The sequence below is a fragment of the Callithrix jacchus genome, chromosome 3 (genome assembly GCF_049354715.1).
Source record: "Callithrix jacchus isolate 240 chromosome 3, calJac240_pri, whole genome shotgun sequence".
Lineage (NCBI taxonomy): Eukaryota > Metazoa > Chordata > Mammalia > Primates > Cebidae > Callithrix > Callithrix jacchus.
The window spans coordinates 26,118,532-26,138,006 of NC_133504.1; positions in this window are offsets into that span (position 1 = coordinate 26,118,532).

Below are 19,475 nucleotides of genomic sequence, written 5' to 3' on the forward strand. Positions count from 1 at the left end.
AACAGAGAAAGAGCACGCTCACCACATACACATTCCACAGTGCAGACACCTCACACAGTCACACCACTCACCACAATCACACTCCATAGTTTAAATAACTGACACAGACACACACTTCTGATCACACACACACTTTAAAGTGCACACACCACACATAGACACACACCACATACCGCACACACACACTTCACAGTACAAACACCTCACAGGGACACACACAAATCACCACACACACTCCACCATGAACACACCTCATGAAGACCCACACCATTTACCACACACACTCTCGATAGTGCACACACCTCACAAAAGACCCACACCATGCAACACTCACACTCTATAGTGCAGACACCTAGCACAGACATACACCCACTTACCACACACACTGCACACTCACTCCACTGTGCATACATCTCACACAGACACACACCACTCCATAAACACATGCTACAAAGTGCATACAACTCACACAGACACACCACTAACCACACACATAACACTCCACAGTGAACACGTTTCACACAGACACACACCACTCACCAAATGCACACTTCACAGTTTACACAACTCACACAGACACACAGCAGTCACCACACACAGTCCATTGTGCACACATTTCACACACACACGACTCACGACACACACACTTGAAATTGAAGAAATTTTATACAGACACATGACTACACATAAATACATTTCACACAGACACACAATACTCACCATACACACATATTCTGCAGTGCAGACACCACACACAGGCACACCACTCACCACAGACACACAGTGCACTGTAAACACACCTCACAAAGACACACACCACTGACCACACCCACACTCCACAGTGCACAAACCTCACACATTAACACCACTCACCACACACAGACACAAACTGCACAGTGCAAACACCTCAAACAAACACACCCCTCACAATACACACACACTACACAGTGTACACCACTCACACAGAAACGCTCCACTTTTACACACTCTCCACAGTGCACACACCTCACTTGGCCACACACAAATCACCACATACACACTTAACAGTGCAAAGACATAGCCCAGACAGACACCACTTACAACACACAGTACACACGCACACTACACTGTGCATATATCTCACACAGACACACACCGCTCATCACAGGCATACTACACAGTGCACACACCTCACACAGCCACACACAACTCACCACATACACACTACACAGTGCACTCACCTCAACAGACACACACCACCCACTGCACTTACAATCCGAAGTTCAGACACTCCACACTGACAAACACCACTCACCATACACACTCCACACACACTCCACTGAGCATACACCTCGCATAGACACACACCACTCAATACACATACTTTATGTACACACTACACATAGCACAATCCTCACAGAGACACAAAACTCACCACACTCACTCTCCACAATGCACACACTTCACACAGAAACACACCACTCATCATATACAAACTCCACAGGGCACACACCTCACACAGAAACACACAACTCACCACACACACCCTCCACAATGCAGACATCTCACACAGACACACACCACACAGTCCACAGACTCCACACATAATCCACAATGCACATACTTCAGACACAAACCACTCATCACACAGAAACTCCACAACAAACACCCCACAGAGACACTTTGCACAAACCACACAATGTTTGCACACACACACCACAATGCACACACAACACACAGACACATACCAATCACCTCACACCCTATTCACGATGCAGGAAACTCACACTGTCAAACATCAATCATGACACACAAACAACACACACAGTGCACACATTACACAGACACATGCCAGTCACCACACACACAATTCATGGTTGACAGATTTTACACAATCAGATACTGTGGAACACACACAATCTTCATAGTGCACACACTTCACACAGACACACAGCACTCATCACACAAAAACTCCCCAGTTCACACACCTCACACAGACACACATCACTGAATACACCCACTAAATGCACACACTCCACATAGCACACACATCACACCGACAAAATACTCACCACAAACACCCTCTTCACAATGCAAACACCTCATGCAGACACACACCACTGATCATACAAAAACTCCACAGTGCACACAGCTTACACAGACACACATCACTCACCACACACATATCCTCCACAGTGCACACACCTCAAACAGACACACACCACACAGTCCACCGACTCCACACACAATCCACGGTGCACATACCTCAGACACACAGCACTTATCACACAGAAACTCCACAACACACACCTCACAGACACACACAGCATGGACCAAACATAATCTGCACACACACACCACAATGCACCCACATCACACAGACACACACCAATCACCTCAAACCCTATCCACAATGCAGGCACCACACATTGTCTCACACCAGTCACTACACACACTGAGCACACACACTCAGTGCACACATTTTATACTAACACACACCATGCACCACGCATACACTCCATGGTGCACAGACCTCACACAAACACACTGAAGAACTCAGATACCCTTTACAGTGCACACACCTCACACAGACACACACAACTTTCCAGACACTCATAATGCAGAGTGCACAAGACTCCCAAAGACATACATTATGCACTGTACACACACTCCACAGTTCACACACCTCACACAGACACACACCACTCATGACACACACACTCCACAGTGAAGACACCTCATACGAAAATACTACTGACCACACACACTACAAAGTGAACACACCTAAAAGAGACAAAGAACACTCACCACACACACATACCAGAGTGCAGAAACCTCACGCAGACACACTACTGATCAAAACAGACACTACACAGTGCACACACCTGAAACAGACCCACACCTTTGACCACACAGACACTCCACAATGCACAAACCGCACACAGTTACACACCACACATTAAACGAACACACACACTGCACTGTGCACACATCTAACCCAAACACCCAACACTCACCATACACACACACTACACTGTGCACACACCTCACACAGACACACCCCACTAACCACACACACTCTGCACAGTGCAAAAACATCACACAGACACAACTCTCTCACCACACATTCTTTTCACAGTGCACAAACCACACAGACACACACCACTCACTGCATGCACACACTCCAAAATGCACACACCTCACAGAAACACAAAAAAATTGGCACACACACTCCACCATAAACACATCTAATGCAGACACACACCACTTTCCACACACACTTTCTACAGTTCACACACCTCACACAGACACACACTACAGAGGTCAGACACCTAGCACAGACACACACCACTTGTCAGATAAACTGCACACTCAGACTCCACTGTGCACACATCTCACACAGACACACACCACTCATCACATGCATACTACATAGTGCACACACCTTACAAAGGCACACACCACTGACAAAACACCCTTCACCGTGAAAACACATTACACAGACAAACACCACTTAATACACATTCTTAATGCACACAATTCACAAACCACACACATCACACAGACAAAAATCTCACCACACATACACTCTCCACAGGGCAAAGACTTAACACAGACACACACCACTCATCACACACAAACTCCACAGTGCACACACCTCACAGACACACACCACTAACCACACAAACACACAGAAACTGCAGAGTACACACATTTTACACAAGCACACACAACTCACCACACACACACCCTTCACAGTGCACACACCTTACACAGAAACACACCATGCATTACACAAACTCCAAACACAATCTACAGTGCACATACCTCAGACATACACTACTCATTAAACCCACACACTCCAGAGTACTCACACCTCACAGAGACACACAGCAAACACCACACAAATTTTACAAACACACACCACAATGCCCACATATTACACAAAACACACCAATAACCTGACCCCTCATTCATAATACAGACACCTCACACTGTCACACACCAGTCACCACATACACTCAACACACACACTCAGTGCACATATTTCACACAGACACACACCACTCAGCACACACACTCCACAATGCACACACCTCACACAAACACACACTTTAGAACACACACACTCCACAGTGCACACCCTTCTCAAAGTCACACACCATATACCATGCTCAGAGACTCCACAGTGGACACAACTCACACAGGCATAAAGCAGTTACCATTCACACACTCCACCATGCACATAGCTCAGACACACACTACTCACGACACACACACTTTCTAGTGAAGACATCTCACACAGATACAAGACTGACCTCACACATTACACAGTAAACACCTCACACAGACTCACAACATTCACCAAACACATAATCCGCAGTGCAGACACTTCCCACAGGCACACCAGTCACCACAAACACACACTGCACAGTTAACACACCTTTCAAACACACACCAGTGACCAAACACACACAGTCAACAGTTCGCACGTCTCATACACACATATCAGTGGCCACAAACACACTCCACAGTGCATACACCTTACAGGGACACACATCAATCAGCACACAAACACTTCACTGTACACACACCTCATGTAGACACACAAAACTCACCACACACACACTCTGCACAGTGCAAATTCTCACACAGACACAAGTCACTCACCACACACACTCTTCACGGTGCACACACCACTCACAACACACACTCTACAGTGCACACACCTCACAGGGACACACACAACTTTTCACACACTCATACTACACAGTGCACACACCACACGCAGACACACACTCTTTACAGTTTACACACTTCACACAGACACACACCAAGCAACACACAAACTCCAGGGTTCAGACACCTAGCACAGACACACACCACTTACCACACACACTGCACACTCACACTCCACTGTGCATACATCTCACACAGAAACACACCACTGATCACACACATGTTTTACAGTTCACACCACTCACACAGGCACACACCACTCACCACAAACACACTCCACAGTGCAGACCCCTCATACTGACACACACCAGTCACCACACACACTCTGCACACATACTCTACAGTGCACACACCTTAAACAGACACGCAAAACTCGCACATTAGAGAGCAAAGACAACTCACACAGACACACTACTCACCACACAAATAACCTTTAAAAGTGCACACGTTTCACACAGACACACACTACTCACGACACACACACTTATAGTGAAGACACCTTTTACAGACACAATACTGACCACACACTACACCACAAACAAACCACACACAGAAACAGAACACTCACTGCAGATATATTTCGCAGTGCACACATCTCACTCAGCAAACACACACTCCACAAATCAAATAACTCAGACACACAGCAGTTACCACACTCACACTATATAGTGCACAGAACTAACACACACACCACTCACTCCACGTTTTAGAAACCTCATACAGACACGCGAATTACCACACACACTGCACAATAAATACATTTCACACAAACCCACAACACTCACCACACACACATTCCACAATGAATACACCTAACACAGGCACACCACTCAAAACACACACAGCACAGTGAACACACATCACAAAGTCACTATAGAGCACCCTACCAATAACAGTCAATAAAGAGAACCCGACCCAACAACAGTCAGTATAGAGCACCTACCGAAAAGCAGTCACTATAGAGCACACTACGCAGTAACATTCACTATAGAGCACTCTACCCAACTACATTCACTATAAAGCCCTTGATCTAACAACAGCCACTATGGAGCACTCTATACAACAACAGTTATTACAGACCACGCTACACAACAACAGTAACTATAGCGCCCTCTCCCAAACAACAGATACTATAGAGCACCTACACTACAATAGTCACTATAAAGCACCTACCAAACAAGAGTCACTATAGAGCCCTTTACACAAAAAGAGTCATTATAGAGCACTGAACCCAACACCAGTCACTATAGAGCATGCCACCAAGAAACAGTCACTATGGAGCACCTTATTCAGCAACAGTTACTATAGAGCATTTTACTCAACAACATTCACTAGAGATCACCCTACCATCAACAGTCGCTATAGAGCACCATACCAAACAACAGTTACTATAGAGCACCTACCTGACAGCAGTCAATATAGAGCACCTACCCAAAAACAGTCACTATAGTACACTTTCCCAACAACAGTCACTATAAAGCCTCTACACAGAAAGAGTTACTATAGAGCACCGTACCCAAAAACAGTCACTAACGCACCCTACCCAAATAAGTCACTATACAGCACCTACCCAACATCAGTTATTATATAACACCCTACTCAAAAACAGTCACTAAAAAGCACTCTACACACAAAAATTCACTATAGAGAACCCTACCCAACAGTCACTATAGAGCACACTACATAACAACAGTCACTCTCTAGAGAACCCTATGCAACAATAGTCCCTATAGAGCACCACACTAAGCAACAGTCAGTATAGAACACCCCACCCAACAACAGTCACTATAGAGCATTTTACCCAACAACAGTCACTATAAAGCACCCTACCAAACAACAGTCACAATAGAGCACCCTACACAACAGTCACTATGGAGCACCTACTCATCAAAAGTCACCATACTCTACCCAGCAACAGTCATTATAAAGCACCCCACCCAACAACAGTCACTATATAGCACCTACCCAACAACAGTCAGTATAGAGCACCCTACACAGAAACATTCAGTATACAGCACCTACTCAAAAACAGTCACTAAAGAGCACTCTGCACAACAAATTTACTACCAAGCACCTACTCAACAAGAGTCACTATCTAGAGCAATCTAATCAACTATAGAACACCCTGCCCATCAACAATCACTATAAAGCACGATACCCAACAACAGACAGTATAGAGCACCCTACCCAACAACAGTCACTACAGAGCACTTTACCCAACAACAGTCACTATAGAGCACCCTATCCTAGAACACTCTCTATAGAGCACCCTACCCAATAACAGTCACTATAAAAAACGCGACCCAAGGACAGTCACTATAGAAGACTGTACACAATAACAGTAACTATAGAGCACACTATCAAAGTACAGTCACTATGCAAAACATACACAATAGTATAGCATGCTCTATACTGACTGTTTTTGGGTAGGGTGCTCAATACTGACTTTTGCTGTGTAGGGTGTTTTATAGTGACTGTTGTTGTGGAGAGTGCTTTATAGTGACTTTTGTTTGGTATGTGCTCTATAGTGACTTGTTAGGTAGCGTGCTCTATAGTGACTATTGTTGCCTGGGGTGCTCTATGGTGACAGTTGCTGGGTAAAGTACTCTATACTGGCGGATGTTGTGTAGGTGATCTATAGTGACGTTAGCTTGGTAGGGGACTCTATAGTGACTGTTGCTGGATAGGTGGTCTACAGTGACTGTTATTGCTTGTGGTGCTCTATAATGACTGTTGTTGGTTACAGTGCTCTGTAGGTGACTTGTGGGGTGTTGTTCTCTATAGTGACTGTTTTGTGTAGAGTGTTCTATAGTGACTGTTGTGTAGAGTCCTCTATAGTGACTGTGGTTGGGTAGGGTGCTCTATAATAACTGTTGTTGGGTAGGTGCTTTATAGTGATTGTTGTTAAGTAGAGTGCTCTATAGTGACGGTTGTTGGGTACAGTGCTCTATAGTGACTGTTGTTGGTTTGTGGTGCTCTATACTTACTGTTGATGGGTAGAGTGCTCTATATGTGACTGTTATTAGGTGACGTTCTTTATGGTGACTGTTCTTGTGTAGAGTGCTTCATAGTGACTGTTTTTAGTAGAATGCTCTATAGTGACTGTTGTTGGGGAGGGTGCTCTATAGAAACTGTTGTTGGATAGAGTGCTCTATAGTAACTGATTATATGTAGTAGCTCTATAGTGACTGTTGTTGGGTGGAGTAATCAATAGTGACTGTTGTTGGGTAGTGTTCTTCATAGTGACTGTTGTGTAGAAGGCACTGTAGTGACTGCTATTTTGTAGAATGCTCGATAGTGACTCTGGTTGGGTGGAGTAGTCTATAGTGACTGTTGTGGGGTAAGGTGCTGTATACTGACTGTTGTTGGGTGAAATGCTCTATACTAACCTTTGCTGTGTGGAGTGCTCTATAGTGATTGTTGTTGGGTAGAGTGCTCTAGATAGTGACTGTTGCTGGGTGGGGTCCTCTATAGTGGCTGTTGTTGAGTACAGTGCTCTGAATAGTGACTGTTATTTGGTAGCGTGCTCCATAGTCACTATTGATGGACAGTGTGCTCTATAGTGACTGTTGTTGGGTGGAATGCTGTATGCTGATCACTCTTGGGTATGGTGTTCTACAGTGACTGTTGTTGGGTAGGGTACTCTATAATGACTGTTTTTGGGTGGAGTGCTTTATAGTGACTGTTTCTGGGTAAAATACTCAATAGTTATTGTTCTTAGGGTGCTCTGTAGTGACTGTTCTTGCATAGAGTATTCTACAGTGACTGTTTTGGTGTCGATGTCTCTATGGTGACTGTGGATGGGTATTTGCTCTATAGTGAATGATGTTGGGTAGGTTGATCCATAGTGACTGTTGTTGGGTAGGGTGCTGTATAGGGAATGTTATTGTGTAGGTTCTTTATAGTGAGTGTTGCTTGGTAGGGTGCTCTATAGTGACTGTTGCTAAATGGGGTGCTGTATAGTGACTGTGGCTGGCCAAAGTGCTCTATGGTGACAGTTGCTGGGTACGGTGTTCTAGAGTGACTGTTGCTTTCTAGTGTGCTCTATATTGACTGTTGTTGGGTAGAATGCTCTACAGTGACTGTTGTTGGGTAGGGTACTCTATACTGACAGTTCTTGGGTAGAATGCTCTATAGTGATTGTTGCTGGGTTTGGTGCTCTATAGTGACTGTGGTGGAGGAGAGTGCTCTATACTGATTTTTGTTGGGTAAGTGGTCTATAGTGACTCTTGTTGGGTAGGTGCTCTACAGTGACAGTTGCTGGGTTGGTGCTCTATAGCGACAGTTATTGGGTTTGGAACTCTATCTTGACTGTTAATACGGTGCTCTATAGTGACTCTTGTTGGGTTGAATGCTCTATAGTGAATGCTCCTGAGTAGGGTGCTCTATTGTTACTGTTGCTGGGTGTGGTGATCTATAGTGACTGTTGCTGAGTACAGTGCTCTATAGTCACAGTTGTTAAGTAGGTACTCTATACTGACTGTTGTTGGGTGGGATGATCTATACTAATTTTTGTCAGGTAGGTGTTCCATAGTGACTTATTATAAAGGGTGCTCTATGGTAACTTTTGTTGGATGAAGTGCTGTATATTGACTGTTGTTGGGTAGAATGTTCTACAGTGACACTTGGGTTGCATGCTCAATAGTGACTGGTGTTGGGTAGGGTGCTATATACTGACTGTTCTTCAGTAGAGTGCTCTGTAATGAGTGTTGCTTGTTAAGGTGCCCTAGAGTGACTCTTGTTTTATATTGACTGTTGTTTGGTAGGGTGCTCTACAGTGACTGTTGTTGGGTAGCATCCTCCATAGTGACTGTTGTTGGGTAGGGTGCTCTATACTTACTGTTCTTGGGTAAAGTGCTCTATCGTGAGTGTTTCTAGGTTGAGTGCTTTATGGTGACTGTTGTTGGTTAGAGTGCTCTATAGTGACTGTTGCTGGGTAGGGTGGTTTAAAGTCACTGTTGCTGGGTGGGGTTCCCTATGGAGACTGTTGCTATATAGGGAGCTCTATGCAACCTGTTGCTGGGAAGGTGCTCTATATTGACTGTTGCTGAGTAGTGTGTTCTAAGGTGAAAGCTGTAAAGTTGGTGCTCTATAGTGACTCTTGTTTGGTGAGGTGCCTTATAGGTGATTGTTATTGGGTGGAGTGCTCTACAGTGACTGTTCTTTAGGGCACTTTATAGTGACTGTGGTTGGGTAAGTGGTCTATAGTGACTCTTGTTGGATACAGTGCTCTATAGTGACTGTTGCAGGGCACGGTGCTGTGTAGTGACTGTTCTTGGGTAGAGTGCTCTATAGTAACTGTTGTTGGGTAGGTGCTCTATAGTGACTGCTGTTAAGCAGGGTGATCCATAGTGACTGTTGTTGAGAAGAGTGCTCTATAGTAACTGTTCTTGGGTAAGGTGCTCTATAGTAACTATTTTTGGGTAGAGTGCTCAATAGTAATTGCTGTTGGGTAGAGGGCTCTACAGTGACTGTTGTTGGGTAGGGTGCTCTATAATGAGTGTTGTTGGGTAGAGTACTTTATAGTGACTGTTCTAATTTAGGGTGCACTGTAGTGACTGTTGTTGGGTAGAGTGCGCTATAGTGACTGTTTTTGGATTGAGGGCTTTATGGTGACTCTTGTTCAGTAGGTGCTCTGCAGTTACTTTTGTTGGGTAGGGTGCTCTCTTGTGTCTGTTTTTGGGTATGGTGCTCTATAGTGACTGTTGTTGGGTAGGGTGCTCTTAGTGGCTGTTGTTGGGAAGGAGCTTTATAGTGACTGTTTTTAGGTAGGGTGCTCTATAATGACAGTTGTTGGGTGGAGTGTTCTATAGTAACTTTGGTTAGGTAGGGTGCTCTATGGTGACTGTTGCTGGGTAGGGTGCCGTATAGTCACTGATGTTTGGTAGGGTGCTCTATAGTAACTGTTGTTGGGTAGGCTACTCTATAGTAAATGTTGTGGGGTAGGTGCTCTATAGTGACTGCGGTTAGTTCAGGTGCTCCATAGTGAACTTTGTATGTTGGGGTCTTCTATAATTACTGTTGCTAGGTAGAGTGCTCTATAATGACTGCTGTTGTTTGGGTGCTCTATAGTGACTGTTGTAGGTAGGGTTCTCTACATTGACAGTTGTTGGGTAGGGTGCTCTATAGTGACTGTTGCTGAGTAGGGTGCTCTATAGTGACTCTAGTGTTGTTAAATGCGGCTCCCTATACTGACTGTTTTTGGCAAAATTGCTCTATTGACTGTTGCTGGGTAAATACTCTATAGCGACTGTTGTTGAGTAGGGTTCTCTATAGTGACTGTTGTAGGGTAGGTGCTCTATAGTGACTGTTGTTGGGAAAAGTACTCGATAGTGACTGTTGTTGGTTAGGGTACTCTATAGTCACTGTTGTTTGATGGAGTGCTCTTTAGTGACTGTTGCTGGATAGAATACTCTATAGTGACTGTTGTTGGGTAGAGTGCTCTATACTGACTGTTCTTCGGTAGGGGTTTTATAGTGACTGTAGAGTGCTTTAAAGTGAAAGTTGTTGGGTAGAGGGGCTCTATTATGACTGTTGTTTAGGTGCTCCATAGTAATTATTGTTGAATAGGGTTCTCTCTAGTGACTGTTTAAGGATACAATGCTCTATAGTGACTCTCGTTGTGTAGGGTGCTCTATTGTGACTGTTGTTGCATAGGGTGTTCTATATTGACTGTTTTTTGGTAGACTGCTCTATAGTGACTGTTGCAGGAGAGGGTGCTCTATTGTGACTGTTGTTGCATAGGGTGTTCTATATTGACTGTTTTTTGGTAGACTGCTCTATAGTGACTGTTGCAGGATAGGGTGCTCTATAGTGACTGTTGATGGGTAGGGTGCTCAATAGGGAATGTTCCTGGGTAGAGTACCGTGTAGTAGCTTCACTTGGGTAGGGTGTTCTTTAGTGACTCTGGTTGGGTAGCTTGCTCTATATTGACTTTTGTTGGGTAAAAAAGTCGATACTGACTGCTGTTGTGAAGGGGCTCTATACTGACCATTGTTGTGTCGGGTGTTCTATAGTAACTGTTCTTGGGTAGGGTGCTCTATAGTGACTGTTAAGTAGAGGGTTCTGTAGTGACTGTTGTTGGGTAGGGTGTTCTATAATAACTGTTGTTGGATAAGGTGCTTTATATAGACTGTTGCTAAGCAGGTTGCTTTATAGCGGTGGTTGTTGTGTTACATGTACTAAAATGTCTGTTGCTGATTATAGTACTTCGTAGTGACTGTAGTTGGGTAGGTACATTATAGTGTCTATTGTTGGGTGGTTGTCTCTATATTGACTGTTGTTGTTTAGATGCTTTACAGTGATTGTTTTTGGGTAGATTGCACTATATTTAGTGTTGTTGGGTACGAAGCTCTACAATGACTGTTGTTGGGTAGGTGCTCTATAGTGACTATGGTTGGGTAGGTATCTTTATAGTGAATGTTGTTAAGTATGGTGCTCTATATTGACTGTTTTCTGGTAGGGTGCTCCATAGTGACTTTTGCATTATAGCGTGCTCTATACTGAATGTTATTGGGTATGGTGCTCTATAGTGACTGTTGTTGAGTAGGTGCTCTATAGTGACTGTTGTTTGGTACAGTAGTCTACAGTGACTGTTCTAGGAAAGGCTGCTTTTTAGTGACTGTTCCTCAGTAGGGAAAACTATAGTGACTGACTGTTGCTGGGTAAGGTGCTCTATAGCAACGTTGTTGGTACTGTGCTATATATTAACTGTTGTTGGGTAGAGTGCTCTATAGTGACTGTTGTTGGGTAGAGTGCTCTACAGTGACTGTTGTTGGGTAGAGTGCTCTATAGTGACTGTTGTTGAATAGGTGCTCTATAGCGACTGTTGTGTAGCTGCTCTATAGTGACTATTTTTGTTAGAATTTTCTAGTGACTGTTTTTGGGTAGGTGATCTGTAGTGACCGTTTTTGTGTAGGTTGCTCTGTAGTGACTGTTTTTGTGTAGAGTGTTCTATAGTGACTGTTGTTGGCTGGAGTGCTCTATATTGACTGTGGATGGTAAGGTGTTCTACAATGCCTGTTGTTGGGTTGGGTAATCTATAGTGACTGCTGCTTGGTAGGGTGCTCTATTGTTACTGTTATTGGGCATAGTGTTCTATAGTGACTGTTGATGTGTACCATTCTTTATAGTGACAGTTTTGGGTAGGTACTTTTTAGTGACGGTTGTTGGGTGGAATGATCTATACTTATTTTTGTTTGGTAGGTGCTCTATAGTGACTGTTGTTTTGTAGTGTGCTCTATAGAGACTGTTGCTGGATGGAAAGCTTTATACAAACTGTTGTTGGGTAGGTGCTCTATAGTGATTGCTGCTGGGTAGTATGTTCTAAAGTGACAGTTTTGAAATTGGTGCTCAATAGTGACTCTTGATTGATGGGGGCACCCTATAGGTGATTGTTATTTCGTGGAGTGCTCTATAGTGACTGTTCTGTAGGGGGCTGTATAGTGACTGTTGTTGGGTAGGTTCTTTATTGTGACTGATTTTGGGCACAGTGCTCTATAGTGACTGTTGCAAAGTACGGTGCTGTGTAGTGACAGTTCTTTGGTAGCTTCCTCTATAATAACTGTTGCTGGGTAGGTGCTCTATACTTTAGGTGTTCTAAAATGTCTGTTGCTGATTATAGTACTTACTGTTCTTGGATAGAGTGCTCTATAGTGACCGTTGTTAAGCAGGGTAATCTAAAGTGATTGTTTTTGAGAAAAGTGCCCTATAGTGACTGTTCTAGGGTAGGGTGCTCTATAGTCACTATTGTTGTGTAGACTGCTCAATAGTGATTGTTGCTGGGTAGAGGGCTCTACAGTGACTGTTGTTCAGTAGGGTGCTCTATTGTGACTGCTTATGGGTAGCTGCTCTATAGTGACTGTTACTGGGTAGGGTGCTTTATAGGTACTGTTGTGTGATAGAGGGCAGTAGATAGTGACTTGTTGGCTGGGGTGCTCCATAGCGTCTGTTGGTGGTAGAGTAGTCTATAGGTAACTCTTGTTGGGTAGAGTGCTCTCTAGAGACTGCAGTTAAGTAGGTGCTCTATAGTCACTGTTGTTGGGCAGGGTGTTCCATAGTGACTATGGTTGGGTAGGTGCTCTATAGTGACTGATGCTGGATTGGGGGTTCTAGATACTGTTATTTGGTAGAATGCTCAATAGTGACTGTTGTAGGGTAGAGTGCGGTATTGTGACTGTTGCTGAATAAAAACTTTATAGTGACTGTCTTTGGGTGGAATTCTCTATAGTGACTGTTGTTGGGTAGGGTGCTTATAGTGACTGTGGCTTGGTGGAGTGCTCTAAAGTGATTGTTGTTAGGTAGAGTGCTCTATAGTGACTGTTTTGATAAAAATACTCTATACTGACTGTTTCTGGGTAGCATGTTCTATAGTTACTGTTGTTAGGTAAGGTGCTCTATAGTGACTGTTTTTGGGTAGGGCACTCTATAATGACTATTGTTGAATAGGTGCTTTTTAGTGACTGTTGCTGGGTGAGGTGCTTTTTAGTTACTCTTGTCGGATGAGGTGTTTTCTAGTGACTGTTGCTGGGTAAAGTGCTCTATAGAGACTCTTGATGGTAGAAGGCTCTATAGTGACTGTTGATAATAGGTGCTCTATAATGACTGTTTTTGAATAGTGTGCTGTGAATACTGTTTTTGAACAGTAGTGACTGTTGTTGGGTATGGTGTTCTATAGTGATTGTTGTTGGGTAGAGTGCCCTATATTTACTGTTGTTGGATAGGTGCTCTATAGTGACTGTTGTTTGTTAGAGTGCTCTATTGTTACTGTTGTTGACAGGGTGCTCTACAGTGACTGCTGTTAAATAGGGTGTTCTATATTAAATTTTGTTGAGTGTAATGCTCTATAGTGACTGTTGTGTAGGGTGCTCTGTAGTGCCTGCTGTTTGATATAGTGCTCTATAAGGACTGTTGTTGGGTATAGTGCTTTATAGTGCCTGTTGTTGATTGCAGTGCTCTATAGTGACTCTTGTTGGGTATGGTGCTCCATAGTGACTGTTGTTGGGTAGAGTGCTCTATAATGGCTGCCCTTTGGTAGGGTGTTATATAGCTATTGTTGTTGGATAAAGTTCTTTATAGTAACTGCTTTTTGTAGAGGGCTCTACAGTGACTGTTGTTGGGAAGGTGCTGTATAGTCACTGTTCTTGGGTAGAGTGCTCTGTAGTGACTGTTTTTGTGTAGGGTGCCCTATAGTGACTTTTTTGGGTAGAGGTTCTATAGTGACTGGTTTTTTGTAGAGTTCTTTATAGCGAATGTTGTTGGGTAGAGTGATCTATTAGCGACTGTTCTTGGGTAGGGTGTTTCATAGTGACTATTGTGTAGAGTGCTCTATAGTCACTGTTATTGGTCAGAGGGCTCTATAGTGACTGTTAATGGGTAGGTGCTTATAGGTGAATGTTTTTGGGTAGGCTGCTTTATAGTAACTGTTGTTGGGTAGGTGCTTTATAGTGACAGTTGTTGGGTAGAGTGATCTAAAGGTGACTGTTGTTGAGTAGAGTGCTCTATAGTGACTGTTGATGGGTAGGATGCTCTCTAGTGACTTTTGTTTTGTGAGGTGCTCTATAATCACTGTTGCTGGGTAGAGTACTCCATAGTAACTGATGTTGGGTAGGTGCTCTATAATGAGTTACCAAATAGGGTGCTTATAGTAACTTTTCTTGTCTATGTGCTCTATAGTGACTGTTTGTGGGTGGGGTGCACTCTAGTGACTGTTATTGAGTAGAGTGCCGTATAGGAGATTTTTATTGTGTGAAGTTCTCTATACTGACTGTTGTTGTGCAGAGTACTCTATAGTGACTGCTGTTGGATAGGTGCTATATAGTGACTGTTGTTGGGAAGGGTGCATATACTGACTGTTTTTGGGTACTATAGTAACTGTGGTTGTGTAGAGTGCTATTAAATGACAGTTGTCGGGAATGTGCTCTATCGTGTACTGTTGTTGGGTAGGGGCTCTAAGAGACTGTTGTTGGTTAGGAGCTTAATGGTGACTGCTGCTGTGCTTGGTGCTTTATACTGACTGTTTTGGGTGGAGTGCTCTATATTGACCAGTGCTAGTTAGAGTGCTATATAGTGACTGATTTTGGGTACGTGCTCTATGGAGACTGTTGCTGTGTAGGGTTCTCTGTAGTGGCTTTTTTTGGGTACTTGTTCAATAGTGACTGTTGTTGGGTGGGGAGCTATATAGTTACTGTTGTTGGGTAGGGTGCTCTATAGTGACTATTGTTGGGTAGAGTGCTCTATAAGTGACTGTTGTTTGGTGGTGTGCACTATAGTGGCTATTGTTTTGTAGAGTGCCCGATGGTGACTGTTGTGTAGAGTGCTCTATAGTTACTGTGGTTGGGTAGAGTGCTCTATATGTGACTGTTGTTGGGTGGGATTCTTTATATTGACTGTTGCTGGGTAGAGTGCTCTATAGTGACTCTGCTGGGAATGGTGCTCATTAGTGAGTGTTGGGTACATGCTCTTTAGGGATGGTTGCTGGATTGTGTGCGGTATAATGACAGTTTTTTGGTAGGTGCTCTATAGTTACAGTTGTTAGTGGGGTGCCCTAAAATGAAGATTGTTGCCTAGGTGCTCTAGAGTGACTGTTGTTGGTTACGGTCACCTATAGTGACTTCTGTTTCGTAGGGTGATCTATAGTTGTTGTGGTTTGTTATGTGTTCTATACTGACTGTTGCTGGGTAGGGTGATCCATACTGACTGTTGTGGGTGGGTGCTCTTTAGTGACTATTGCTGAGTAAAGTGCTCCCTGGTGACTGATATTGGGTACGTGTTCTATAGTGACTGTTGCTGGGTAAGGTGCTCTATAGTGACTGTAGTTTGGTAGGTTTTCTATGGTGACTATTGTTGGAATAAGTGCTCTATAGTGACTGATTTTAGGTAGACTGCTCTATAGGTGACTGTTGTTGAGTAAAGTGCTTAATAGTGACTGTTGTTTGGTAAGGCTCTCTGTAGTGATAGTTGTGTAAAGTGCTCTATAATGACTGCTGATAGGTAGAGTGCTTTATAATAACCCTTGTTGGTAGGGTGCTCAGTAGTGACTGTTGTTGTGTAGGGTGCTCTATACTGACTGTTGTGTGGGGTTCTCTATACTGACTGTTGCTGGTTAGTGTGCTGTATAGTGACTGTTGTTGGGTAGGTGCTCTATAGTGATTGTTGCTGGTTTGGGTGCTTTATTGTGACTATTTTTGGGTAGGTACTGTATAGTGACAGTTTTTGTGGAAATGCTCTAAACTGACGGTTGCTGGGTAGGTGCTGTAGAGTGACTGTTGCAGAGTAGGGTGCTCTATTGTGACTGTTTTAGGGTAGAGTGCTCTATAGTGACTTATGCAGAATAGGGTGTTCTACAGTGAGTGATGTTGGCTAGGGTGCTCTTTGGTGACTACTGTTGGGTAGGTGCTCTATAGTGTCAGTTGTTGGCTGGAGTGCTCTACACTGACTGTTGTTGGGTAGGGGTTCTATAGTGACTCTTGATGGGTAGAATACTCTATAGTGACTGTGGCTGGGTAGGGTGCTGTATAGTGACTGTTGCTGGGTAAGGTGCTCTATACTGACTGTTGGGTGGCATGCTTTATACAGAATTTTGCTTAGTAGAGTGCTCTATAGTGACTGTTGTTGGGGAGATACTCTATAGTGACTTGTCGGGTGGGGAGCTCTACCCTACAACAGTCACTATAGAGCACTGTACCCAACAATGGACACTATAGACAAGGATACCCAACAACAGTCATTGCTTAACAACAATCACTATAGAACATTGTACCCAACAACAGTCACTATAGAGCCCACTGTTCAAAAACAGTCACTATAGAGCACCTACCCATCAATAGTCACAACAGAGCTTTCTATACAGCAACAGTCACTATAGAGCACCATACCCAACAATAGTCACTATAAAGCACTTACCCAACAAGTCATGATTGAACACCTACCCAACATCGTCAGTATAAAACAGCTACCCAACAGCAGACACTATGAAGCACTCCACCCAGAAAAAGTCACTATAGAGAAATCTAACCAAAAACAGTCAGTATATAGCTCCTACAAAACAACAGTCACTATGGTGCACTCTATGCAACAACAGTCACTATAGACCACTCTACTGAATAACAATCACTATAGAGTTCTCTCCAGAAGAACAGTAATTATAGAGCACCCTACACAAAAACAGTCACTATAGAGCATCTACCCAACAACAGTAACTATAGAACACCGTCCTCAACAAGAGTAACTAAAGAGCACCCTATAAATAAACAGTCACTATAGAGCACCCTACACTATTCTGTAGAATGCTCTATAGTGACTGTTGTTGTATAGGGTGCTTAATAGTGACTTTGTTGGGTAGTTGCTCCATAGGGACTGTTGCTATGTAGAGTGCTCTGTAGTGAGTATATTTGCGTGGGGTGCTCTATGGTTACTGTTGGTAAATAGAGTACTCTATAGTGACGGTTGTTAAGTAGATGCTCTACAGTGATGGTTGCTCGGTAAATGTCTCTCCAGTGACTGTAGTTGGATAGGTTGTCTATAGTGACTGTTGTTGTTTGGGGTGCTATATAATGCCTGTTGTTGGTTACAGTTCTCAAAAGGTGACTGTCGTGGGGTGAAGATCTCTATAGTGACTGTTGTTGTGTAGAGTGTTCTATAGTGACTGTTGGAAAGAAACCTCTGTAGTGACTATTTTTGGGTAGGGTGCTCTATACTGACTGTTGTTGTGTAGGGTGCTCTATAGTGACTGTTGTTAAGTACGGTGCTCTATAGTAACTGTTGTTGGATAGAGTGCTCTATAGTGACTGGTTTTGGGTTGGTGCTCTACAGTGACTGCTTTTGTTTTGGGTTGCTCTATAGTGACTGCTATGTGCACTTTGGGGTGTGTGTGTATGGTGAGTGCTCTGTGCCTGTGTGAGGTGTGTGCAATGTGGACTGTCTGTATGGTGAGTGCTATGTGTCTGTTTGAGGTGTGTGCACTGTGTAGTGTGTGTTCAACAGTTTGTGCTTGTGTGAGGTGTGTGCACTGTGCAGTGTGTGTGCTGAGTGGTGTGTTTCCGTGTGAAATATGTGCACTGAGTGTGTGTTGAGTGTGTGCAGTAACTAGTGTGTGACAGTGTGAGGCATCTGCATTGTAAATAAGATGTCAGGTGATAAGTGTTTGTCTGAGTGACATGTTTGCATTGTGGTGTGTGTTTGTGGAGTTTCTGTGGTACATGTTGTCTCTGTCAAATGTGTGTACTGGAGTGTGTGTGAGTGTAGGGAGTGGTGTATGTCTGAGGTATGTGCACTGTGGATTGTGTGTGGAGTGTGTGGAGTGAATGATATGTCTCTGTGCAAGGTGTGTGCACTGTGAAGTATGTGTGGTGAGTTGTGTATATGTTTGAGATGTGCACAATGTGGAGTGAGTGTGTGATAAGTGGTGTGTGTCTGTGAGGAGTGTGCAATGTGGAGAGTTTGTGTGTTGAGTTTTGTGTCTGTGAGGTTTGTGCTATGTGGAGTGTGTGCATGAAGTGTGTGTATTAAGTGGTATGTTTCTGTGTGAGGTGTGTCAACAGTGGAGAGTTAGTGGAGTGTGTGTGGTGAGTGGTGTGTCTCCGTGTGAGGTGTGTTCACTGTGGAATTAGTTTGTGATTAGTGGTGTGTGCCTGTTTGAGTTGTGTGCACTGCGGAGAGTGTGTGTGTGGCAAATTTTGAGTTTGTGTAATTTGCATGCTATCTGGAGTTTGTGCGTTAAGTGTGTGTATTGATTGGTGTGTGTCTTTGTGAGGTGT